Source organism: Peromyscus leucopus, chromosome 3 (assembly GCF_004664715.2).
Source record: "Peromyscus leucopus breed LL Stock chromosome 3, UCI_PerLeu_2.1, whole genome shotgun sequence".
Classification (NCBI taxonomy): Eukaryota; Metazoa; Chordata; class Mammalia; order Rodentia; family Cricetidae; genus Peromyscus; species Peromyscus leucopus.
The window spans coordinates 118,686,127-118,698,678 of NC_051065.1; positions in this window are offsets into that span (position 1 = coordinate 118,686,127).

The following is a 12,552-nucleotide window of genomic DNA, read 5'->3' on the forward strand; positions in this document are numbered from 1 at the left end:
AAAGATTAAACACTATTCTCTTAAGAATTCCCTTAAATTATATCCATTCTTCAGAAAGGTTTCTGTGTTTTTCAAATTTTAATTATAAGCTTACACTATGTTAAAAAAAAAGAAAAGAGAAAATTCTCTAAGGTATAACTGTAGGCTCTTTTACTATAGAGAATATGTTTAAAGTATTTCTACATACCTTTTCCCATAATTGTACCTGCTTCTACAGAATAAACCTACTGCAGACAGTGTTTAAATTCACACTTAAAATATTACTTTTTCTCCTGATATTTGCCACCAATGCCTGTATCAGCTGATAGATCAATACCAGCCTTCCAAAGAGGGCATGACATGAATTCCCAAACACTCTTCCTTTTGATTTGATTAATTCTTTGGGAATTTCATATGCATTTAGAACATTTTAACCTTCCCTCCACCCACCATTCCCAGATCCATCACCACTTCCCTTCCCACGCAACTTTGTCTCTTTTTTGTTTTCTCCCCATCAAAGCCAATTTGTGCTGCCCAAAATCTTCTTTGATATGTAGCCTTCCCCTGGAGCACAGCTGACTTATGGGGGCTACAGTCTTAGAGTAAACTGATCTAAGGGTGGTGTCAATAAAAATCTCCCCAGAGTTTACAGAGCTTGAGTTTCCTTCAAGAAAGAAAAGGGCATCCCTCCCTCCCTAGGGAGCAATGTAGCGATGACACTGAGAACACAACAACCAAGTCATGAGGACCTAGGGAAAATGCCATTCAGGGAGTGATGCCAACAGTGCTTTAGATGAATGGATAACTATTATCACACAGTATCAAATGCTTCCATGCACTATAAAAATGAAGAGATGGTACCCTAAAACAGGTTGTTAGCCCGAATGAAATCAGTAGTGCCTTTTGATTTCTGACTGCTCAAACTTCTCAAGTGATTATGTTAAAATATGTCTGGATTCATTCTTCAATTGGCTATGCAGCATTGCTTATTCTATTATACACTGTAAGAATAGTGAGGGAAAAAAAGAATTATAGTACATGTGTGGTACAGAAATGACCTCAAACCCAAATAGCATAGTGCTTTCTCTCATTTAATCAATGCATATTTCATCTTTTCTACCATACAAGGTCTCAAGTTACTCTAAATTATTCATGATCACTCCTTCTCTGTAATACCCATATGTTCTCACTCATCCAAAAGAATAAAAGGGGGGCATTTCCATTCTTGATTGGGAGCACTTATGTCTTCTCTCTTCTCTTTCAAAGAAAAGAATGTTGAATTCTGCAAAAACTAATCACCACAATATGGGCAACAGCTAAAGTGTGGCTCACATTAATTTTAGCCAAATGTCCCATCCTGATCTAATGATGCGTGTTACTGGCAGAAAGCCATACACAGGTATTTCCATATTAATTACACTGCCGAAATGTGAGCAGTGTGCAGCATCTTGAAGCATGCCTGGTATAATCCAGGCATGCCATATATATTTATTAAATGAACAAATAAATGTCTAACAGATGGCAATTTCATTTTAAATTTTAAAGAGATATATACTTAGTTTTCAATATCCCATATTTTCATCTGATTAGATTTTGGTCAACCTTTGCCAATTTTCAAATCAAACACTGAAGACAGCGATTTCGTTTCAATGTGAGATTAGTTGTTATTTCTCAACTCATTAAAGAAAACCTAGATGGCTGTACACTTACATGTCACATCTTTATTCAGCAAGTTATTAACAGATAGGAACTATCAATATACAGGGTCTGGGTATAAAATGTAAAAAAAAAAAAAGTTGAGGTGATGAAAACACCATAGAGTAGCAGAAATTCAGCAGCATAATACCAAATGAAATATTCCAAGACTTCTCACTATGTGATTTTAGTGCCAAAAGAATTCAAATTCCAAGCACTGAACGGGAGTCTCATGCATGTGTATGTCAAGTTGTGTGAGATTCTGATAGTTCAGCTCCTGTTAAGTGAGAAAGGAGGCCTTTTCCCACTCAGATGTATATGGACTTCTGGTCTCTATTAGTCCACTCTGCAAATTTATTCATTACTCCCCTCCACACATGCACACACACACACAACATACATATGTACATACATACATACATACACACACACACACACACAGAGAGAGAGAGAGAGAGAGAGAGAGAGAGAGAGAGAGAGAGAGAGAGAGAGAGAGAGAGAGATCATACAGATAGGAACCATTAACTACATATAGTTGGATAAAGTTGCATGTTCCTGAAAGTCTGTGTGTCACATGACACAGTACAGATTCGATGTGTTCTGGCAATGGCTTGGAAAACAGGGCAAATTCTTGGTTTTTCAAACACTACCTGTAAACACATAAACTATGCCCCTTCATAAACAGGAATCAAATGATGTAATACATAACTTTTATTAGTAACTTAACTTGAAATCAGGCATCAAAAATACAGACAGATAAACTAATTTTTAAGAGCTATTTGAACTGTGTATGAATACTTGATGCATAACATATATTCAAGCATATTAATACCTACACAGGAAAAAAAACAAAATACCCACTACAGTAAATACAAGGACATTATTAGAATGAATAAAAGGAAGCAAGTTTGTAACTTTAATGATAAACATACTTCAAATACGGGTAAAGATAAGTCGACAAAATTCAGGTAAAACAATTACCCATGCAAATTCCAAGAGTAAAGTTAATGTTATGAACTACTATCAGACAAAGTGAACTCTGAAGTAAGAACCATAAAACATTAAAAGGACATTCCATAATTATGAAAAGGCCATGTCTCTAGAGAGAAAAAAAAAATCCTAAATCTATAGGCACCTGGCAACAGAGCTTCAAAATATAGGAATCACAAACTCACAGATCTGAAGGTTTAGAGTTGTTGCCCAGTGAGGTCCCCTAAACTAGCATATGTATACATGATATACATATAGCTATCCTAGGTATATTTTTTTCTGATGAAAGATGTAATTGCTGTGCATATTTTTAATTTCATGAAATCCTATTTATTATTTTTTGCTATTATCCTGAACTATTAGAGTTCTATTTGTAAAAGCATTAAGACTAGATCTTAATCTTCCCCTCATTTTGAAGATCCAGATTTTACTCTAAACCAGTGGTTCTCAGCCTTCTTAATGTTGCGACCTTTTAATACAACTCCTCATGTTGTGACCCCCAACAATAAAATTATTTTCATTGTTACTTCATACATGTAATTTTGTTACTATTATGAATCATAATTTAAATATCTGTGTTTTCCGATGCTCTTAGTTGACCCCTGTGAAAGGGTCATTTGACTCCCAAAGCGTTGTGATCCACGGGTTGAGAACCACTGCTTTAAGGCATATACTACTGGGTGTAGATCCATAAAGAACAATGTCAGCACATAACTGAAATGTCCATAGACTCTTCACAACTATCAAATTATGAAATTAAACAAAATTCCCTTCGTTACGGGAACAGATAAAGAACATATGCTATACATACACAATGACAATGTGTTTGCCAAATAGAAGAAATTATACTCTTGGTTTGTAAAGGGATGGAATTAGGGATCATATTAGGAGAAATTAAACAGTTGCACACGGTCAAGCAGTGAGTGTTTCTTCTTACACGCTAAGGGGGTAGAGAACACAAAAGGCAAAGGAGGCCTAATAGGTATGCAGAAGGGGGAACAGGAGACAGAGAAGAAAAAGGGTAACAGTGGGAACAAATGTGACCTAAGTCATCATATACATATGTGCAAATATCATAAACCCATTACTTCATGCAACTAACATATACTAATGAAAAATAGAATAAGTTGTAAAGAAGGAAACAATCAAGACCATGTCTTCTGACAATAAATATAATGAATTGGAAATTAATAACTTCTATGTCTGAAGCAGGAGAATCAAAGGTTCAACCTGGGCACATGAGGTTCTGTCTTAAAAAAAAATCTTTAAACATTTTAGCAAATGATACATTAGTTTTCTAGTATTTGGAAGTTTATCATGTCTAGTAGAAAAAAACACTGTGCTGCTAAATAATTCAAAACATGTAAACGAAATAAAATATTAAAATATTTTGAAAAAAATGAAAATCTGACATGTAAGTTGCATGTTGCATAAAAACTAATTTTCAGATTTGATTTTTGATGCATTAATTTTACATGTATGATTGTCTTGCCTGAATGTACGCTTATGTACTACATACCAATAGACATTTGTAATAAAAAGCAGAATTCCCTAGAGTTAGAGTGACAAATGATGGTGAGCCATCAAGTAATTGCCAGGAACTGAACCCCGGTCCTCTGTAAGACTGACAAGTGCTCTAAATACTGAGCAATGTCTCCATGCCTGGGAAGCAAATTTTAAAGTCTATGGATTTAACTCAACATAAGGAGAAAAAATGTTTAAAACCAACAGTTTAATCATTCAAATTTAAAGAAATTATACTCAAATATGGAAAAGTGTAGTTTCAAAAAAGCATATGCATGAATTCTTTATTTTTATTTTTTAGTGACATGTCTATGTGCCTGTGTGGGGTCATAGGGATGTGTGTGTGTGTGTCTCTACCTGTACAGGGTACATTATCTGTAGAAGCCAGAAGAAGTCATCAGATCCCCTAGAACCAGAGTTCCAGGTAGTTGTAAGCTGTCTGATGGAGTTGCAGGGAACCAAACTCAGGTCCTCTATAAGAGCAGGAAGTGCTATTCACCACTGAGGCATCAACTGCATGACTTTTTGAAGTAACAAACAAGAAAATCCAGAGCGAATTAATTATTGTTCCTTTAACATGGTTGTAAGGCTAACAGGACACAGGCAATACTGTGGTTGATATATTGTGCACCCCAATAAACTTTACTGGAGGTCAGAGAACAGAACAGCCACTATATAAAACATAGGTTTAGGCAGTGGTAGTACACGCCTTTAATTCTAGCATTTGGGAGGCAGAGATCCATCTGGATCTTTGTGTGTTCAAGGCCACACTGGAAACAGTCAGGCATGGTGACATACACCTTTAATCCCGGCACTTCAGATTTCATGTCTTTGCTTGAGAAAGACACATGCCTTTAATCCCAGGAAGTGATGGCAGGAAGCAGAAAGGGATATGAGGCATGAGGACCAGGAAATTTAGCCTTTTAAGCTTTTAGGCTTTTAGCAGCAGTTCAGTGGAGATACATTCCGATGAGGACACAGAGGCTTCCAGTTTGAGGAAACAAGATCAGCTGAGGAATTGGTGAGGTGAGGTAGCTGTGCCTTGTTCTATTTCTCTGATCATTCAGCGTTCACCGCAATACCTGGCTCCGGGTTTGTTTTTATTAATAAGACCATTTAAGATTCGTGTTACACAATACCTCTCACTCAATAGCAGGAATTAAAAGGTCAACATCATAAAAGATCAGACCAACATTAAGATGAAAAAATAAAAAGAGAAAAAATTATACCAAGAGCTTCAGTAAATTTGATGTAATTGACAAGCCACTTCAAAAACGCAGATCACCACACTTACTGCTGAGCAGAGTAGGAGAAAAATAAATAAATAAACCAGACCAGGTACAGAAATTGAATTTCAAGTCAAAACTGTTTCATCTTCAGGCTAGAGAGTTTATAAGTGACGGAACATTAGGAAATAACAGGAAAACTCCTTCAGACCATAGAGGGAGGAGACAGCTTCGCAGCTCACTTTAAGATACCAGTGTTAGCACAATGCAAAAACATCTAACAAACACTATGAAAAGAAAGAATTCCTAAGACAATGTTTTCTGGCAAAGCAATTTTCATGTTCCTAAAGATCCCCCAAAGTACCAGAAAAGTAAAAATGAAATCAGCAAATCAATCATTTATTGTTTACTATGAAGTGTGTTTCAGAATACAAGACTGATTAAACATTAAAAGTACTGATGAAGAGCATTGTGTGGCACAGGGACAAAAATCAAGAGAAAACACATAGCTATATTTAACACATGAAAAAAAATAACAAAAAACATCACCTTCATGATAAAAACTGTCAGAGAAGTGCTAGAGATTTAAAGTGCTTGGGACAGAAAGTACTTCCAAGAAAATTCCACAACTAACACCATCTTTAGTGTTCAAAATCAAACCATTTAAACCACCATCATGAAGATGAGACTATTTACTCTCTTCTCTTTGCTGTACTACTGTAACTCAAGACTAGGACTTGGATGATAAAGCAAATTAAGAAAGCACAAGGCACTCCAAGAAGAGAGGAACAAAAAAAAAAAAACCTAACCTGTAATTTTTCACAGACAAAATTATTGAAGGCCTGAAAATATCATAAAATCTACAAAAGAAAAATGCTACTTAAATGGTAAGTGTTATAACAGTGATGCTGAAGAGTACAGGGACACTAACATTAAAAAAAAAATCCCTTGAGATTTTTGGACATAGTAAAGAAAACTAGAAAATAAGAGTTTTAAACTAAATGATGGAATGCAAAAACATCAAATATGTAAGGGTAAGCCAAAGGGGAAAAAAATACCTGCAAAGCAGGTCTGTAATCTGGGCAATTCCTCAGTTAAGGTTCCTCCTTCCCATGTGATCCTAAGTTATACCAAACTAAGCAGCCCATCCTACACCAGACGTCAATGGCATTACCAAGAATACAGTTTAGGACAGTGGCAGATGCACCAACAGGAGACTGAAAGACTCAATGTTGTAAAGATGTTTTTTCATACAGATTTGCTTACAGATTTTTTTCCCAAAAATTTCAGCAGGCCCTTTGGAGGAAACAGATGAGATGCTTCCACACTTCACAAACAATTATGAAGGGTTTAAAAGACACAAAAACAACTTTAAAGAACAAATTTAGAAATCTTTAAAAGAACAGATTTCAATCTGTAACAACCAAGATGATATGGTATTGCATAAAGATAATAAAGACATTGATACAAGAAAATACAATAAAGAGTTCAGGAATAGTCCCATTCATATGGATCTTTTATTTTTAATCAAGTAATAAATAAAGTGGCATGAAGATAAAAAGTCTTCTTCATTATAGTTGCTGAAAAATAAGAATATGCTATAACAATTATCCTCAACCCCTGTGATACTCCATACACAAATATTTCTCTGGCATAGATCATAGACATGAACATAAAATATTCAACTGTACAACCTTCAGAAGAAACCACTGGAGAGTATTTCCAAGACCATAAAATGCAAAGCAAAATGGCATTTCAAAACTTAAAAGAATGATAAATTAATATTTACCCAAATTTAAAAGTTGTGTTCATAACAATATCATTAAGAAAATTGGCAGACAAGTAAGAGCACCACTGGAAAAATATTCTCACTGTCCTTTTAATGCTGGATATAAAAGTAAATGATGAAAAGAGAACAAGCAAAATTGGCAACAGACTTGAACAAACTCTTCCCCAAAGAAGATAGATAAATGATAGTTTTGCATGGGAAAGGATGCTTAACATCATTAGTCATGCAAATTAAAAAGAAAAATGCACTTTCTCACTTGGAATGGCTAAAATAGAAAAGATTGATAAGTGCTGGTGACAGTCCTGAATCCAAACATTGCTCATGGAAACAGAAAACTATACAACCACTGTGGATATCTACGGATGCTATATATAGATATGGGAATGTGAGAAGAGGTATATATGCACAAACAAGAAGAGATCCACCTGCCTCTGCCTCTCGAGTGCTCGGATTAAAAGCATGTGTCACCACTGCCCAGCTACAATGCACAAATCTTATACATAGGCATTTAGTCAAGATAAATACAAATGAGTCAACCAAACATTTGCTGTAAAGATATTTACAGAATGTTCATTTCTAAAAATGCATTTATGCTAGTGAATTCTAAGATTACAGAGGTAACTGAAGACAGGAGAATGCTAATATACTTAAAGATTTGCTATGTTTCCCATGAACCCTAGATAACACCCACAGCAATATGGGAAGTGCTAGAGCTGGTCTGAAGATGGAAGATACAGTCTACAAAGGAGTTTCCCTGGAAACAGGCAAGGTAGGCCCTGGAAAGGAGCTGAAGCATGACACCTCAACACCTCTGGACAAGATCTTGGGCAGTAGGGCTCAGGAACTGTCCCTGATTGACTGGTAAAGCCTTTCAAAGATCTGCCCCAGTGGAAGGCTGGTGTGGTGTCTGAGAGTTAAATAAAGGCAGTGATTAGAAGAACTGCTTCTAGATCACAGGTTAGTGCACACATCTAAAACCCACTCTTTAATTGGTTGCCCAAAAGACAGCTACAGAATCCAAGAAAGCTTAGAGCAATAGAAACCCAATTCTGAAACAAACCAAATGGGCATCATAAGAGAAGGTATACTCAATCAGCTTTGTGTCTTCCTGAAAGTGGAATAGAACTTAGCCTACAGAAACTTTAGAAAAAAGTAAGAGATGAAAAAGTCAACTGTTGCCTCAGTAACACCATGATTAATCTAAACTGTCATCTTTAACATAGTGAATGTTTCCTATGTGCCTAACAGTTCTCTCCATGTGTGTAGATGATCTCCATCTTAGCAATGTTCATGATGTCTGGTGGAAGGGTATTACACATTCTCATAAGGTGTATTAAATAAAAACAGTCAATTTCCAAAAGATAGAGAATTGCATTTCTGTTCATATGAGGGCTGAAAATATACAAAATCTATAAAACTAAGAATTTGAAGTTTTAATTTCATGGGGGATGGGAGTAGCAGACAGAATTAACTAGATGAAGAGAGACATTTCTGAGTGGATAGAACTCTTCTGCAACCCTTGTCAGAATCTGTCTGTGACTGAGTGTAATCAATTATCAAAATAGCCACATACATAAAGAACAGTGTCATTCTGTTGCATACTAACTACATTTCAACACCTAGAAAGTGAAACAGGAAAAAACTATACTTGAAGTACCAAATAACTCTGGCTAGTTTTACATCTTATGTTTCATTTTAATCTTTTAACTGCAATCCCTTCATGGACAGGATCTGTAGACAGACAGACTGAGATTGTAGTCATTGTGTTTCTAGTCCTAAAATCTGCAGGGTATTTTATCAAAGATGGTGGTCTTTCAAAGCATTAGCTTTTTCACATGAAAACAGAGCCAACCATCTCCCCACATAAACACTGCAGCACTACACTCTCATGAGGAGCCATATGTAAGGTACAGTAGCAAAGCCACTATGAGTGAAAATATTGTAAAAACCTATATCATACAGAACATCACATTAAATTAAATTCTGTATGCCTTTGCACCACAATACATTTGTATTTCATGTTTTTAAAACCAGATTGCTGTGGGATGTTCTGTATGTCCTGTGGGAGCCCTTCTTGGGTTCTTTGTGGCGTTATCCAGCAGGTCCGCATAGAGGATGATTAGGACCATGGGCCTGAGTGCAGGTGTCTGAGATGGTCTGCACTTGGCTGTGCTGGGGGATGGTCTGTATGTCAAGTTGTTCTGATTGATCAATAAATAAAACCTGATCGGCTGTGGCTAGGCAGGAAGAATAGGTGGGACTAACAGAGAGGAGAAATAAAAGGACAGGAAGGCAGAAGGACTGCCTGCCAGATGCCGCCAGCACAAGAAGCATGTGAAGATGCTGGTAAGCCACGAGCCATGTGGCAAGGTATAGATTTCTAGAAATGGGTTACTTTAAGATATAAGAACAGTTAACAAGAAGCCTGCCACGGCCATACAGTTTGTAAGCAATATAAGTCTCTGTGTTTACTTGGTTGGGTCTGAGCGGCTGTGGGACTGGCGGGTGACAGAGATTTGTCCTGACTGTGGGCAAGGCAGGAAAACTCTGGCAACACCAGATCACACCTTATATAGCTTCATCTTTGACACCTGGCACAGGTGCTGCTGCCCAAATTAGAGAGCATACAGGAAAATGTCATGACTTTTAATAAAGTTGTCTGTTGCTTAACAATGAGGATACATTATAGGCAACTTTATCACTATGCAAAGACCATAGATATGATGTCAGCAGGTGCTATTATATGTAGGATTACTGCTTCAAACATACTCTATACAACACAGGACTATGATCTTGCCTCACAAAAGCCATGAACTCCTGCACAACACTTGAATGCTTAGACACACATCAAAATATGTGATCCCTACAGTCTGCCTATGCTACAGACCTTATTACTCCCATTTGGGGGGCTGCAGAACTGATATAAAAGTGTCAGCCTCCAAGATATCAAGGTAGACATCTGGTAGAGCCAGGATTTCAACACTGTCACTATAAATGCTGTTTCTTTCTGCTTATTGTTTCCAGGGAGTCAGGGAGATTTGGTAAAATCCCCATGAATGCAAAATGTTTGTACTAGATCCAACATCTCATCTTCAGAGTAGTTCAAAGTCCAGAAGTAGGCCTCTTTTGTCTCATTTTAATCTAACCAATCATGTAATAAGTGTCCCTCCATTTCTTTCTCTTTCTCCTCCTCTTCTCCTTCTTCTGTTTGTTTTGTTTGATTGGAAAAAGAAGTGAGAAGTGGTTCATCTAGCTTTAATACCACATTTTAGCTAAGATCCATATATGCAAGGACCATGATTAGATTTAAGCATATTGATGGGTCAGTCCCCATGAGTCACAGTGTTTGAATATACAAATTAAGCCAAGCTAGAGTTAATGAGAGAATCCAAAATTAAGTTGTAAAGTCTGTATCAGTATTTTGGATTATTGGACCAAAAGTCGGGGTAACTAATTCATTATTACTTTACGTCCCAAAGAATAACCAAACAGAAGTCCAAACTATGGACTTTCTATCTATGTAAGGTCTGTGTGACTAAGATGTTTGGAAACTAAAGAATTAATCATTAATTACATTGTGGGCTTCAATTACATTCAAGCTCTCAATCTGAAATCAAATTTTAGGTGAGAAAAACAACCTTTTTATCCTTTAGAATAAAATGAAGTGAATCAAATTTTGTATTTCTAATTTGAACCAAAATCTTACAGATTAACATTTTTTTCGAGAGAAAAAAATAGACCAAATATCAGAATACTACATGCTAATTTGATAATTAAATATTAAGACTTTGTACGTTTTAAGGCATACTATAAAATTAAAATGCAAGTCACTTCACAAAATCTGTTTATATATCATCTTAAAATAATAATAGCTGTTTTTTTCTTAAAAAATTAAAAATTTTACCAGGTATTTCTTCTTTTATTGAAAATATACTCTCTTCTCATATAATATATCATGATTATAGTTTCCCCTCCATCTACTCCTCCCAGTTCTCCTGACCTCCCTCCACCTCTGAATCCACTCTGTGGCTTTCTCCCATTAGAAAAGGACAGATTTTCAGATAATCAAAAGACAAAATAAAATATAATCAGATGAAACAAAAACTGTCATATATAAGTTGGACATGGCAACCCAACAGGAGGAAAAGAGTCCCAACAGCAGGATCAAGTTTCAGGGACTCACTCATTCTCACACTCAGGAGTCACATAAAAATACTAAGCTAATAGTTATATGCATAGAGCACCTGGTGCAGACCCATATAGGCCCTGTGTTTACTGTTTCAAGTCTCTGTGAGCATATATGGCCTTGCTTAGTGGATTCAGGGGGCCTTGTTCCCCTGGTGTCTTCCTTCACCTCTGGCTCATCCAATCTATCTGCCTCCCCTTCTTAGGGATTCCCTGAGCTCTGTGTGGGGTAATTTTGATGAAGACCTCCAATTTAGACACTCCATGTAATGTCTGGCTTAGATATCTGCATCTATCTGCTTAAGAAGGAAGTTTCTCTGATGATGCCTGCTAAGACACTAATCTATGAGTATAGCAGAATATCATTAATAGTCATTTTATTGATACTTTTTAATTTAATTTTTTTAGAACAATTTTAATTGGTTTTTACTCTAGGTCTCTGGGATATCTAGTGTCTGGTTCTTGGTTACCCAAGCAGCATTGAGTACTGGTTCCTTTTAGTGGAGTAACCATATCAATTCCCCAATAAATAGACACAGACTAACAGAATGAACATGAAAACAAGATCCATCCTGCTGCATCTAAGAAACACAGCTCAGTATCAAGGATTGGTATTACCTGAGAGTAAAGTGTTGATACAAGATATTCCAAGTAAAGGGACCTAAGAAGCAAGCTGATGTGGCTACTTTAATCAGTAACAAAATAGACTTCAAATCAAAACTAATCAAGAAATAGTGAAGGACACTAGATCCATATCAAAGGAAATTTCTACCAAGATGGTATTTCAATTCTTAATACTATGCCCCAAAGATAAGAACACCCAAGTTTGTAAGAAAAACACTGCTATAGCTTAAACCATATATTGATCCTCACACACTGATAGTGGGAGACTTCAATTCCCTACTCTAACAAACAGGCAGGACATCTAGGCAAAAGCTAAACAGAAAAATACTTGAGCAACAGACACTATAAACCTAATGGACCTAACAGATATTTTCAGAACATTTCACCTAAACATAAAAGAATATGTCTTCTGTGTACCTCATAGATCTTTCTTCAAAACTGACCACATAATCAGACACAAAGCAAGTCTCAACAGAAACAAAAAAAATTGAAATAACTCCCTGCATCCTATCAGAACACCATGGATTAAAGTTAGATATA